Here is a 15,552-nt window from a genome sequence, read left to right as displayed (position 1 = left end):
CCAATGTGATATATGCCATCATGTGCCAGCAATGCCCCTCTGCCATGTACATTGGCCAAACTGGACAGTCTCTACGTAAAAGAATGAATGGACACAAATCAGACGTCAAGAATTATAACATTCAAAAACCAATTGGAGAACACTTCAATCTCTCTGGTCACTCGATCACAGACCTAAGAGTGGCTATACTTCGACAAAAAAGCTTCAAAAACAGACTCCAACGAGAGACTGCTGAATTGGAATTAATTTGCAAACTGGATACAATTAACTTAGGCTTGAATAGAGACTGGGAATGGATGAGTCATTACACAAAGTAAAACTATTTCCCCATGGTATTTCTCCCTCCCCCCCCCACTGTTCCTCTGATATTCTTGTTAACTGCTGGAATTAGCCTACCTTGCTTGTCACCATGAAAGTTTTTCCTCCTCCCCCCCCCTGCTGCTGGTGATGGCTTATCTTAAGTGATCACTCTCCTTACAGTGTGTATGATAAACCCATTGTTTCATGTTCTCTGTGTGTGTGTATATAAATCTCTCCTCTGCTTTTTCCACCAAATGCATCCGATGAAGTGAGCTGTAGCTCACGAAAGCTTATGCTCTAATAAATTTGTTAGTCTCTAAGGTGCCACAAGTACTCCTTTTCTTTTAGAAGAAAGAAAGAAATTCCTATTCCCTTCAGGGAATTACTGAAGTGACCAAGAAAATATTTTTAAACCTTGTTTGTCTTACTTGCTTAGAGAAAAAAAGTCAACTGAACAACCCTCTGTTCACACATGAGCAAATGAAGTATGCAACTTCAGACTAGTTAAATAGCAATTGGTTCCCAGAAAAAATACATTGTCAAAATGCCATCTCCTGGAAGTTATTAAAGACTACAAGACAATATTATAAGTGAGCAGAAATAGTCTCGGAGACTCCCTCGGGTCTGGAAGTGTCTGCCTAGGAAAAAGAAGATTTTTATTTCACATTTGCACTCAAGCTTATTGTTAGACAGCAAAAGTGAATGACATATTACAGCTAATACCTGCATTCATTTGCATGCACCAAATGCAGATGAGTTTTGACACCAATGTTTGGAAAATCTGAGCACTATTTAAAAGATGAGAAGTGTTCTTTGCTATTAAGAATGTCCAAAATTATCTGAGATGTACGATAACTCACCAGGATATAAAAGCAGCATATAATCTCTAGGTTGAAACCTTCAGGTTTTTGTCACCAAACAGTAATTTAGAAGATGGAGGACAAGTCTTTAAATCTATAACACAATATAGCAGAACTGTGCTTTTCAATCTTTTTTTCATTTGCAGACCCTTAAAATTTTTTGAATGGAGGTGCAGACCCCTTTGGAAATCTTAAATACAGTCTACAGACCCCAGGGGTCACAGACCACAGGTTGAAAACCACTGTTTTATGGTAATGACAACCTTTCACAGACCCCTTAGACATAGTCTATGGACCTACAGACCACAGGTTGAAAACCACTGCAGTAGACAAATATCTGTCTTCTGAAAACACCGGCCACAACATGCTAATTATACAGTCTAGCTAGTGAACTGAAGTAACACTTAATAGCTTCCTGCACATCCATTGAACCATTAAGAAGAGCACTGAAGACAGAAATGACTCCTGAAACTATGGCAACATGGCAGACATTTGGAAATGACAGCCAGGAACTGGAAAGTTGCCTGTGCAGACTGCAATTGTGCAGCAAGAGGTAAATTACCAGAAAAGCCAAGTTATACACCGCTAACAAATCGGAAGAGGCTAGCTACAGAGGTGGCCAACCATTTCCTTCTGAAGCACAGGATTCTGAAAAAGAGGATACCCATGGCATTTTGGGGAGAAAAGTTCCCTCTGCATCTGTCTGATGCAGTAAGAAGCCAAATGACATGCCAGGCCATCACAAACTTGGAGATTCCAGAACTTCATACTAGCCAAAAAACACTGCTACAGTAAAGTTCCCAGTGCAGACTAGGTCTGATCAAAGTACAGCAGATGAAGTTAGGCGTGTACTTAACTTCCAAAAGCAGCTGTTGTGCAATTAGCAGATGTAACACTCTAGCCAGTAGCAGCAGTAGGCTATATTTCCTCTACATACACAAGCCATAATAGGGAGATATTACACATGTGCCTCAGAAAATTCATGCCAGATGTCTGAGGTTCACCGGAATTGAAATCCCCACACAAGCTATCACTTTGTAATTCTCCCTGCACGAGTGGTGAGGAGGAACTGACAAAGATTTTTAATACTAAAGGACAGGCTTCCATCAGCTGAGTTGTAAGAATATTGCATTAACTAACAGCAGTAATAGGCTCTGATGATCTCTGTGGAGCAGCCACTAAAGGTACAAGGCTAGCCTGACAGCATGGAGATTCTGGTCAGTCAAAGGGAGCTGGAGAACATGACTTCCAGCTCTAGATCAAGAGCAAGCTACTGCCTCCAAAAGCATCCTTTGGCTGAGATGGGAGAAGCCATGCTGTACAGAGACCTGTGCGCCAAGGTACCCAGGTGGGCAAAAGGTAACAAATGCTTAGCTGGGCCTCTTATGGAAAACTGCTTATGAAATAAGGAGCCAAGGAGACTGGCACAAACTGGGTATGTTACGCTGGGGCATCAAGCCTCCTGGGGAGGGCACAGATTGCTAGAGCCACACAGCAAAATGGCTCTAAGAACTAAATGGGCCATCACTGGAATCACCACAGTGGTTTGAAGGATAATTTTAAGGGCACAAGCTACCCTGCCACCTTTTAGGCACTGCTTTTCTCAGGGTTACTTGGCAGCTTGTTTAAGCTAGTGGACAGAAAAGGAAGGGCAAACAAATATCACCATCATGGCTGCCATCTTCTCTGGGGATCCCAAGATCTACCACCACATCACCAAATCTTCGCAGTTGAGAGGAGAGAACCAGTTCCATATCTAGTTTGGCTGAACCCTGAGTGACATGTGGGATGTGGAGCTGAGGTACAAGCAATTCCCCCTTCCTAAATGGTCTCCTTTCCCAACTTATTGCTCCTCTTTTCTCAATAGATAGTCTGGTTTAGTCAACCAGAACAATCCCACTACAATGCTGCCGTAATGGAAAGGCAGGCTAGCCACCATTCAGGATCTCTGCACTACTTGGAGCCCTTCCGCAGCCCCCATCCCCAGAAGAATGCAGGCCACCCTGAGAGGAGGGGAGCCTCTATCCCAGAAACAGTGACTCTGAAAAGGAGTTGGACATCATGGGGGATAATTAGCTGAATAACAGCTCCCAGTGTGAGGCTGTGGCCAAAAGGACTAATGTGAGTCTGGGATGCATAAACAGGAGGATCTCCAGTAGGAGCAGAGAGGTTATTTTACCTCAGTATTTGGCACTGGTGTGACCACTGCTGGAATCCTGTGTCCTGCTCTGGTGGCCACAATTTAAGGATGCTGATAAACTGAAGGGGGGTCAGAGAAGAGCCACGGAAATTATATAGGATATGACAAGGATCAGAAAACAGCCATGATAGTGATACACTCCAGGAGCTCAGTGTATTTAGATTAACAAAGAGAAGGCTAATTGGTGACCTGATCATGTCTATAAGTATCTACATGGGGAACAGAAATTTGATAATAGATGGCTCTTCAATGCACCCCTTTGAAGGGGATGAAACCCACCATCCACACAGGGAGCCTTAGAGCTTCTTCCTACAGTGTATGGTATTGCATCCGGGTGGCACAGGCCTCTCCTTCACTTCTGCCCATGACCATGCTCCTGGCAGCGTGTGAGAATTACGCATCTTCACAGGCTGTTAATTTGTCAGGAGATTTCTTCCTTTGCCTTCAATGTTACTTTGTATCTCTCCGATTTTGAAGCCAGGGATGTTGCAGCTTGCCCAGAAGTGCCCCTGGTGAGAGCTGTGCACACAGGGAAGCTCAAACAACCCATCATTGTAAAGGTGTTTTCTTGGCGGGGAAAGTGCTGGTTCTGAAACTGTCTGGCTTTAGGAAGGGCGCGTCTTGCTTAGACCCCAGGAAACAAAGTGCTGTTTACGTTTTTCTCATCCTGTTTCCCCTTCCCCTTCTCACTACAGCCCCCTGGTTGCAGTGAATTGAAGAAGGGGAGCAGGGGAAAAGCAGCTGTGGAGAGATGGATAGAAGGGGGCAGGTTGGTTACAGGGAAATTACCTGAAGTCTGCTCTGAGACTGGTTTAAATCATAGTCAGCCCCTACCCTCGAAGGGAGTGGGGTGATTTCCTCCTATGCTATTAAACAGACTGGCCCTAGAGAGGTCTGGCTTTTGTAGGAGGAGGAGGTCCCTGCTGTTAACCAATAGGAACCGTGAACTCCAGAGGTCAGGGCCAGTTTAAGGCCCGTATAGCACACACTAACTCCTGCAGTGGAGTGGGTATTCTCCCTGCTCAGCTGGGGCCATGTCAGTCCCAGTGACTTGCTGCGCAGAGCTGCTCCATAGGCGTGGCAACATCCATGGAGCCCAGCCAGACTATCCCCTTTCAACCGTCTCAGGGCTTTTCACTCTTGCCAGCGGAATTCCTAGTGTTGCCTGTTATTAAGGCTGCTCAACTCTTCCCATTATAATACTCTGTTTTCAGTTGCTTATAACTTTGTCAAACATTAACCATTTGGGCTGTAATTTTCCGTGCTGGGAGCCTACCTCGAGCTGGAATGTTTTGGAAAATTCCAGCCCAAATGGTTCATCTGTTTCTGAGAATAAGCCTAGGGTGCTACAGAAAAAAGGCCCACGTCTGTCTTAGTAGCTGGAGAAACAAGAAGGGCAGAGTACAGGGAGAGCAGTGCTCTGCTGCACAGGAATAAAGACCAGACCTGTAGCATCAGGAGGGGGCTATGGGGTGGTGTTTCTACGTCTGACAAAAATGTGCACAGGACCTGGCCAGAACAGGAGGAGCAGCCTACAGTCCTGGTCTCTCAGGGACAGTGGAGGTTCACTGCAAAGAGAATGACTGCTTGTGTACACGCCTTTCAGGGTTGTATGAATGTTTGTGACTCAGTGCTGGGTGCAGGCCATAGGAATCCCTCTGATGCTACAGTTTAATAGTCTACTTTGCCATGATGCACATACTTGGACCTTAATTAGGATCACGGCAACATACAAAAAGAGTTCCCAGGTTCTAGTAGAGATACAGCTGTCTAGAACATGGTAAAGACATGGCATAACTTCCTACTCAAGCAGATCTATAGAAAGTAGGAGGCACCATCTAACTTGGTGTTTCTCAAATGCGGCCACACCAGGGGCTTTTTGTGCGGCCACAGCCTCCTGGGTTGGGGAGAGGGGCAAAGCAGTGGCTCCTCCCCCAGGGCTCTCAACAGGGCCCTGTCCCCCTCTGGAGCCACAAACGCTGAAGGAGTAGGCAGGTAGTGGGGCTTGGGCTTCAGACCTGGGGTGGCAGGCGGCAGGCTCCAGCCGTGTGGCAGTGGGCTCCAACCCCTGACCACGAGCTTTGAGCCCTCACCCCAGCCCTGGCCCCAGGCTCATCCACCCCCCAACCTCGGCAGTGGGTTCTGACCCCCCCAGCCATGGAGTCATGAGATCCCCCAGCGGTGTGGCAGTGACTGCCGGCCACAAGCTCACCTCCCCCCCTCGTCACCCCTGACCCCCAGCTGCCTCCCTACCCACCTGTGTTTCTTCTAAGCTGCATGGCCACACTAATGCCCAGGAGTGATTCAAGTGCAGTGCACTTGAATAGCAGAGCCACGCACATCCGGCAGCGTGTGTTCAGGTGCCCCTCTCCCCTCTGCTTTGCACACGTTGCTCCTGCTGCTGCTCCCAGGACCCACTTGCTGGCTGTGCAGAGCGGGAAGAGGAGGAGGGAGGTGCTGATGTCAGGGTGTTCTCATGCCCTGTACCCCATCTCCACGGACCAGCGCAGTGGGGACAGGGCTCAGGACTCAGAGCAGGAGAGAGCTGCTGTGGGCTGAGGTCTGAAGGAGCCTTCTGGTGGTGAGTGAATGCCTTAAAGAGACAGCAGATGGTCTCTTAGAGACTTCCCCAGCAGACAGCTTGCACAATCTCTCTCTCTCTCTCTCTCTCTCACACACACACACACAATCTCTCCCACTCTTCCATGCCCATGTATCCATCTCCGCAGAGAGGGGTGGGGGGACAGGACTCAGGAGAAGGAAAGCTTTCAATGAGTGCCTTAAAGAGACAGGGCACAGCGTCTCACAGAAACTTCCCACCAGCCAGCAGACACACAGTCTCTGTGTCACACACACACACACACACACACAAACAAACACACACACACAGTTTTTCACACTCACCTCCCAACACATACTTGTATTATTGTTGTTGTTATTTCTTGCACATATATTCTCTGTAATTTTATTCTTTCAAAGTGTGCTATTTTAGTTTTTGACTGGTCTATTCATTTCACAATTTTTATTTCTCTCTTACACTTCAATTTAATTCTTTGAGTAGTGAGTTCTAAAATGCTTAACCTGTCCTGGCTGGAGTAATTATCCCTATGATAACTTTTTAAATATAATTATATCTAGGTTTTTTGTTTCTACTGGTGGCACACACCCACACATTACCTCGGTGCACATGACAAAATTTATTTGGCACACAGATAAAAAAATTAGTGGGAACATTGCTCCCCGCCTCCCTATCCGGGGCTTAATTTGTCCCCCAGCTTGCCAGGGCTGAGTTAAGTCTGTTGTGAAAAATGATATTTATATGTTTATTACTATCACTTTTCACTGCCTCCCAGATAGCTAGCAAGTCTGCTGCTGTGAAAAGTGATATTAACAAAATACAAATATCACTTTTTAGAGAAACAGATTTACTAGCTAGCAAGTCTTAAAAAAATAAGCAATCAAAAAAGCAAAAGAAACAACAAAAATGGACAAGAACATGTACAACACATTATTTGTTTCTATTCTGTTTAGGTCCAGTAAAGAACAGAGAAGACTGTACATTATTTTTATTATTGACTCTGCGAAAAAAAAAACCCTACATAAATAAATTACAATGATTTGGACATGTATACGTGCATATTTATTTGTTTCCTAAAGTTAATTGAATATTTTAGGAAAAATTGTCAGAGCGACCACCGGCAATAGTTGGTAGCTGCACTGTGAGGCCACCAAAAATTTCTAACTGGACCTCAATCCAGAACAGGAGACAGCAGCTTGTCAGAAACATGTGACTCCTCCAGCACAGGATGGACAAGGTTTCCAAAGCGTTATTCCTTGACTAATGTGAGAGGTATTCAGCTGTATCACATCAGAGCAACAGCAGGAAAGCCCTTCACATGCTGACAAACATCTTCCAGCTGAAACCACCATCCACACAACTGGAGGACACTGCCAGCTTCCCAGCACTGCTCACCCAGATGGCCTAACCATGCAGACACACTGTACACTCACACTTATAAAAGCCAGTTGATTCAAGGCACCATTCACTGTAAAAGCACTTAAGCATATGCTTAAAGTTAAGCCTCAGTGCTTTCCTGAGTAGGGACAGGCGCAAGCATGTGTTTATAGGCAGTCCTGAATCAGGGTCTTGTGCAGAGCTAGTCACCTCAATCACAGAGCAGAGCCCTTTTCCACATCCTGGGCACATGTTCAGTCTCACACTGCTCTGCATCCAGCATTCAGACACTGGCATGGGACAGCCCCACCCAGCACAAGAGAGCTTCTCTCTGCATTAAGAGGATCAGTTCAGTGTCAAAGTACATCAGGGAAGTCAGTACATCAGTCACTTGGCTGACTCCTCACCTGTTTCTCCTCAGCCGGGCCCCGCCTCCCCTCCTGTTCCCCCTTGCCTGGCCCCCTCGCTGTATCCCCTTGTCTGGTCCCTCATCTCTTCCCATTCCATAGACTCATGGATTGTAGGGCTGGAAAGGCCATCTAGTCCAACCTCCTGCATAACAGGCTACAGTGAATTAACTGCTCTTTGAACTATGGGTGCCATTTACTATGGGGAAAGGGGGTTGTTGTTCCCCTGACCTTGGCTTACCCTCCCCACCTTTTCATAGGTCTATATGCTCTATTATGTCCTCCACTTTGTGCTCTCCTCTGACTTGGCTCTTAATCCTTCGCCTTTGTTACTCATCTAGTTTGCCCCCCCCCCACCCTCCAGAATTTTTCTGAGATGACACCCTACTTTGAACTAGAGCAGATAATTTAGGGAAAAAAACATCCAATCAAAATTTTATAATTGTCAGTGATGGAGACTCCTCCAAGACCCTTGGTAAACTGTTCCAGTGGTTAATTACCCTCACTGTTCAATGTCTTCCAGCCATTGGATCCAATTACAGCTTTGTCTGCTAGACTGAAGAACCCTCTATTACCAAATTTCTGTTCTCCAGACAGGTACTTACAGACTGTGATCAAGTCACCCCATAACTTTTTCTTTGTTAAACTAAATAGATAGACTCAAGGAGCTCAATTACCATAAGGCATGTTTTCCCATCCTTTAATCATTCTTGTGGCTCTTCTCTGATCCCTCTCCAATTTATCAACATCCTTCTTGAATTGTGGGCACCAGAGCAGGACACAGGATTCCAGCAGTGATTGCACCAATATCAAATACAGAGGTAAAATAACATCTCTGCTCCTACTCGAGATTCCAGTTTATTCATCCACGCACTGCATTAGCCCTTTTGGCCACAGCATTGGACTGGGAGCTCAGATTCAGCTGATTATCTACCATAGCCCCATGTCCTTTTCCAGGATAGAGTCCACATCCTGTAACATGGTAGGCATAGTACCATGCTCCCTGCTTTGGGCTCAGATAGTGCCAGCTAGGAATTCGGGACTGATTGTCCAAATGGTGTATCCACTGGTCAGGTTATTACTTATTTCACTGTGACTGTCAAGGTAGCAGGAATGTAAAAAAGAGACCAGAAATGGTTCCAGCTTACCTGGATTTGCCCCCAAAAGATCCACAATATCTAGAGACGTGCTCAAGTTTGAATCCAAATGTCAGCACCCAGCCAAGTCACCTTCTGCCTCAGACAGATATGTTCTTCCCACACACATTCCTTCCATCAGGTTATGTATGCAGGAACTTCTGAATGCCTCACAACACCATGGTTTTTGCAATCCAAACCGGCCTGGGGACATTTATTTCCTGATATTCCGGCAGAACAACTCAGTTTCTAGTTGACTCTTCACACTGGAGAGAATATACAGGCTGCTTGGTGTGCTGAAAAGCAGCCAGTAACCCGAGCTGGACAGCAAACTGGATACATTTGAGTCTTAGGAGCAAGCAGATGTGCAACACTTCGCAGAGACAGAACAGCTGCCTAAAGTCCTGAACAGCGTCTACTTCCAGACAGTGCTGGAGGCACCACCCCAGCCTACACCTCACTTGGCTGACTGCCAGCCAGTCAGCCAAAAGCGAGTGGGTGTCAAAAGCAGGGATTTCTGCTCTTCCCAACTGGGAGTGAGTCCGGGTGTTGTCAAACATCTTCTCCCGTTCACAGTTTCAACAGTTCTTGTTGAGAGGCTGCACCTTAAAGAAACCAGTAGCTCCCCGAAGTCTCATTTCACTTTGTGTCAGAGGGGGCAAAATCAGCACCTGACATCTAAAGCCAGACAGGACCAGAACGTGCAGACTGGAGGGCCCAGATCAGAACCCAATACAGGCCCCTCTTCCAGTGGAGGCTGTGGGGACTGGCGTGGGATTGAGAATGGGGGGAGGGACTGAGCCTGGGGCTGGGGGGACTGAGCAAGGGGCAGGAGGGAGGGAGTGTAAGGCTGAGGGGAGTGAGCATAGGGAGGGAGGGACTGAGCATAGGGCTTGAGGGACTGAGCGTGGACTAGGGGAATGATTGCATGGGTCCAAGTATCCCCCTTACGTTCACCTCTTCATCCCAATCATTTTAGGTCTGACTCCATGTGCCACCCTGAACAGTCTCTCTCCCTCCATAGCGTTTACACTCAGGAGATGTTCCAGCTGGGCCCAACTTTTCCATTTTATTGCCTTTACTCCTCTAACTGTGTCAGGGACTCCAGCCCAATGCTTCATTTTTTGCCCATGTCTGGCCTCCCTCTTCCTGGTATTCAATTTAGCCCAGGCTGTTCCGTGGCCTCCCTCCTGTAGAATCTCAGCACCAGGTACTATTTGTGTGTGCACATGGGTGTGTGTGGAGGGGCGGGGGGATCCAGATGTGTGTCTGTATGTGTGCACAAGCATATGTGCGTAAATGACACAGAAAGAGTGAGGTGATGTTATAACCTCGGGATGTATCGGTTGGAAGTGACAGGAGGAGAAAGCCCTGGATGATTTTGATCACATGATGACTATCACAGGATGATAATGAGCTGTCAATGTGATGCGGCCATGAAAAAGGCTAAGGCAGCAGTAAAATACATCAGGTGATGTATTTCCAGTAGAGATAGGGAAGAGTTATTGCCATTATACAAGACACTGATGAGACCTCATCTGGAATATTGTGTGCAATTCTGGCCTCCCAGGTATAAGAGAGATTAATTCAAACAAGTGCAGAGAAGGGCTACTAGTAGGATCTGAGGAAATGAGAACCTACCTTACGAGAAGGAAGTTAAGGAGATTGGCTTGTTTAGCCTAACTAAAAGAAGGCTGAGGGGAACTATGATTGCTCTCTATAAACACAGAGGGATAATTACCAGGGAGCAAAAGGAGTTATTTAAACTTTAGGGCCAATGCTAACACAAGAACAAATGGATATAAACCAAAAAGTTTAGGCTTGAAATTAGATGAAGGTTTCTAACCGTCAGAGGAGTGAGGTTCTGGAACAGCTTTCCAAGGACAGTAGTGGGAGCAAGAAACCTAACTTGTTTTGACTGAGCTTTATAAGTTTATGGAGGGTATGGGTATGATGAGATTGCCTACAATGGCATGTGGCCCATCCACAACTGCTATAGCAAATATCTCCAAAGACCGGAGACTGACCATTAGATGGGGAGGACTCAGAATTACTACAGAGAATTCTTTCCCAGCTGGTAGGATGGTGGGTCTCACCCTGATGCTCAGAATCTAACTGATCACTATATTTGGGATCAGGAAGGAATTTTCCCCCAGGTCAGATTGCTTTCCTCTGCAGCATGGGGCATGAGTCACTTGCTGGTTTGAACTAGAGTAAATGGAGGATTCACTGTAACCTTGATATTTTTTAATCATGATTTGAGAACTTCAGTAACTTAGCTTAGGGTTATGGGTCTCTTACAGGAGTGGGTAGGTGAGGTTCTGTGGCCTGCAATGTGCAGGAGGTCAGACTAAATGATCATGATGGTCCCTTCTGGCCTTAAAGTTTATATCTCTGTGAGGTGAGTGTGTGCTTGTGTGTGTGGTTGTTGCAACACCTGTAGTGACAGAGTTTAGAGATAGGCCATTTAGAGCCATCCTCTGCAGGGGAGGCTAAAGAAGAGATGGTGTATGGTGGTGTGGAGGGAGAGGCGGTGGAATCCTGTCCAAAGACGTGGTAGGGGGAGCAGTCCCATACAGTGAACAATACAGAATAGATGTGGATTTGCTAATGTCCCCTTTCTTCTCCAGTCCCTACACTGGGCTGTCAGCCTTAGCAATGGGGGAGGAAGCTGTCCCAGACTGGAGAAGCAAGCAGTGCTCTAGCCCAATGAACAGCCATGATGGCAGGAACACCAGCCAGACATTCCCGCAGACGTACCTTTGTCTTCCAGTCTCTCAGTCACACTCAGCTGCCACCTAGTTCTAAGTAAAGAGCTGGGCCACAGAGTGGGACCCCAAACTGGGGCACAGACACTGTGGTCTCACCTCCCAACAGCAGGACCAGTGAGGCTGCAGGACAAGGCCCTGTCGAAGCCCTCCAGAATGGCTAGCCAGCTCCTCTCTCCCTTACTTGAGCTTCCACACGGAATACTGGGTGTAACACATCAGGGTGCCTCTAAATGTCACACAAGGGACCGGACCAAGCTTGAGGTGGCTGGACTTTGTACCGAACCATTCTCCCTACAGCAGCTCCTGCTGCAGCAGCAAATGAGCCGTCCACCTTGGAGAACTGAGCCACAACAGGATCCCATCGGACGAACTTCTCAGACACTGCACAGACAGGACCTAGGGGGAGTTCTGGCTGCAGAATGGCGGCGAGATGGGGCCCCCTAGTTCCAAGGCCCAACAAAGCCAATCCAGGAGTTAGTCCATGTCAGCCTTTGAGGGATGGCGCTGAGAATGCCCACGAGACTGCTGGCTGTAGTGGCAAGGGCCTGTTCCTTCCCAAGGAGCCGTTCCAATCCCTACAGCAAATTACAGATCTTTTCATAAAGCTTTTTCTGAATATGAATGTGTTGTAGCAGTTCTCGTTCTTTCCAGTTAAATGCCTGACTCCTCACATTCCCTGCTACAGACAATGAGCGTTCAAGCACGCAGACACCCCCGCTCCCCTGCCAGAGCACAGCCACTGGCACATATGGGTAACATTGACAGAGAGTCACAAACATTGCCAGGATGCTAAGCCTGAACGGGAGGACAGAAGCCTTGTTTGTGCTGGAACTGGCTGACAGAATAATATTCGCTCTCCCAATGGGCAGGTTCTGCCATGTTTTGAAGACTGAAAAGAGCTATACCATAATTTGCCTCTGAAACCACAATTACCATCCCCAAAAGTGACAACACATCTTTGTCAAGTTCTCATTTTCTCAGAGACTAAGTGCCAATAGCAAGGAGTTAGATGAAAGTCAGGGAAAGCCCTGGCCACCGGCATGTGTGAGGGAGATGCACAGACGTCACCTCTCCATGATAGCTACGGAGGGAGTGCCCAGTGTGCCAGGCCAGAGAAACAGCTTGGAAGGTGCAGAACTCGCTACTGGAGGCTGGGCAATGCCAGGCACAGACACTCACACAAACAGCATTGGCCACAGAATGCTCTTTCTTTTCAGATGAGAGAAAGGGAGAAGAGCAATGTAAAAGGTAAGGTCAGGCCAGGCCATTCAGGAGCTGGGGTCTGCTAAGGGACCCCTCAGAAAGGGGCTTCCAGGGCTCAGCAATACTACTTAAGTGGGGAGGGGGTGAAGAGAATTGCTCCATGCAGGATTCTTGCCTGGCAGATCGGGGTTTTTAGGGGCCAGCCTTCCCTGAGCTGTGGGGCTCTTTCTGTATGAAGTGTGTGTGCATGTATGTGTAGGGGTGTATATACATGGGAGAGTGTGTGTGTGTGTGTGTACAGGCATGTGAGGGAAGAGAATGAACTGTAAGCAGGGGATGGGCAGCATGAATTGACATTTGGATGGTACAAACAGGGACCCTCCTCCCTCACCTGAGTGGCAATGAGAAGCCCAGGTAGGATGTCCTGGCCCCCTCCTCAATACCCTCAGCAGCCTGGCTAGCACCCTTGCATCTCCACCTGGGCTGATAGGTCAGGGGTGTGCAAACTTTTTGACCCAAGGGCCACATCTGGGTGGGGAAATTGTATGCAGGGCCATGAATGTAGGGCTGGGGCAGGGGGTTGTGGTGCGTGAGGGAGTGCGGAATGTGGCAGGGGGTTTGGTGTGTAGGAAGGGGCTCAGGGCAAGGGTTGGGGTGCAGGAGGGGCCTCAGGGCAGGGGGTTGGGGTGCAGGAGGGGTACGGGGTGTGGCAGGTGCTCGGAGTACAGAAGGGTGCAGCTGGGAGCTCAAGGCAGGAGGTTAAGGGGCTCAGGGCAGGGGGGTTGGGGTGCAAGAGGAATTTGGAGTGCTGGCTCCGGCCTGGTGCCACTTACCTCGAGCAGCTCCGGGGTGGCAGTGGGGTTAAGGCAGGCTTTCTGCCTGCTCTGGCCCCACGCTGCTCCTGGAAGTGGCCAGTATGTCTTGCAGTGGCTCCTGGGGGTGGGGTGGGGCAGGCGGGTACCAAGCCCAAAGCTCCCATTGGCCATGGTTTCCCATTCCCAGCCAATGGGAGCTGTGGGGAGACAGTGCCTGCAGGTGAGGACAGCGCATGGAGCCCTCTGCCCCCACCCTCCTCCAAAGACCGCAGGGCCGTGGCCTGGCCACTTCCGGGAGCAGGGTGGGGCCTGGGCAGGAAGAAAGCCTGCCTTAGCCCTGCTACACCCCAGGGCTGGCAATCTCGTGGGCCGGATCAAAAGCCCTGATGGGTCGGATCCGGCCTGCAGTTTGTCCTCCTCTGTGGTAGGTGAAACACACACAGAGGAAGTAACATACTGCACCATACACCACATCATCATGGGCTTTAAGTGTAGAAGTGTAAAACCTGTTTTTCTCACTGCCTGAAATGAAATAAGCCAATCTTCAGTGTGTACCAGCCCTCCCACCCTGGCCATTGCCAGATTTCAAAATGGATTTCTCTGCTGTGCTGCACCATGAGGCTAGGTTCTTCTCTTTCAGGAGAGCTCTGGGCAGGGAGTCTTTGGTTTTCATCAGCTCGGTGTGAAAGGGGATGCTGAATGCTCCGAGGTCAGGCCCAGGAAGATCGAAGCTATGTCACAGAGTCACCGGGTGATGCTCTGGAACTACTCCATATGAAGCCAGTCACGATTCTGGGGGAGCATGCTTCTTTCCTCTGAGCATACTGTCGCCAGGGCAAGAAGCTTACATAGCTTCGACCTTCCTGGGTCTGACCTTGGAGCATTCAGCATCCCCTTCCGCACCATGTGTTTCCTGCAGTGATTCTGCTTGAGCAGGGCTCCTGGGGAAGCCAGAGGGCCCTGCACCCCAGCTTCGCAGTCAGATGTGACTTTCAGCCAGCCAGTAAAACAGAAGGTTTATTAGTTGACAGGAACACAGCACAGAATAGGGCTTGCTATCACAGAAATCAGTGACTTTCAGCCAAGTCCATCTTGGGGAGCCCTGGGCCAGAAGCTCTGGACTCCCCCTCTTCCAGTCCCCCCAATCAGACTGCCAGCTCCCAGCAACCCAACCTCAGACCCCCCCTCCCCCCCATTGTTCCTCCTCCTTGTCTTTGTGTCGCTTTCCGGGCAAAGAATCACCTGGTCGCATCCCCATCCTGGGTCTCGCGTCACGAAGGGCACCGGTCATAGCATATGTACAGGCAGCTTGAGCAGCCTCACCTGCCCCAGAGGTCTCACCCAAAGTCACACACCCTTATTTTGACTGGTGCAGCATACAGGGAAACTGAGGCACACACAGTATTCATGCAAAACAGTTAAACTCACATAGGCTCTATAGTAAGACTCATACAATATAACAAGGGAAAATCCCCACTTCTTCACACCCTTCCAGTCCTATGATTTCATGAGGTCAGAGCTAACGTTCTGCAGTGTGCTGTGACTGCATTTGGAGTGATGGGCCAGGAGCAAGGAATGCTGGAGACTTTTATCATTATTTCCATGCTTTTAAGGTTCTGGGTGGCAGGGAGGGGCTGTTCTGATGCAATCTGAGCTGTCATGAAATCAAGTTTTTCATTGTGTTTATTAGCACAAACTTTGCGTCAGAGCCCAATGTCTGGGGAAGGGCAGCATTAAGCAGAGATGGGCAGGGCAGGCACTCTCACACCTGGCTGGGTTGTGGCTATGCTTGTTGCTGGGATTTACCGGCAGGGAACCTCAGAACTAGCCCCTCTGCACTCTCAGGTCAGAGCTGCAGTGCTCACGCATGGGTTCCCAACCCCCCTACTTTCTCACACACAGAGA

General features: G+C 48.5%; 1 protein-coding gene across 9 annotated transcripts in view; it reads right to left on the bottom strand.

Moving 5' to 3' along the window:
* The window catches only part of GAS7 (growth arrest specific 7), a 224,225-nt gene that overhangs the window by 99,336 nt on the left and 109,337 nt on the right, over window positions 1–15,552 (bottom strand). The window contains exon 1 of one of the 9 annotated variants that reach the window (XM_043496448.1): window positions 8,871–9,237. The exons of the other annotated variants lie outside the window; for them this stretch is intronic. The gene's annotated coding sequence lies outside the window, so the exon portion shown is untranslated. Of the gene's footprint in view, window positions 1–8,870; window positions 9,238–15,552 lie in introns of those variants that run through there. 9 annotated transcript variants of the gene reach the window in all.

The sequence above is a fragment of the Dermochelys coriacea genome, chromosome 14, assembly GCF_009764565.3.
Source record: "Dermochelys coriacea isolate rDerCor1 chromosome 14, rDerCor1.pri.v4, whole genome shotgun sequence".
NCBI classification, from domain to species: Eukaryota; Metazoa; Chordata; order Testudines; family Dermochelyidae; genus Dermochelys; species Dermochelys coriacea.
The sequence above is the reverse complement of the archived record's forward strand: the minus strand, read 5'-3'. Positions and strand labels throughout refer to the sequence as shown.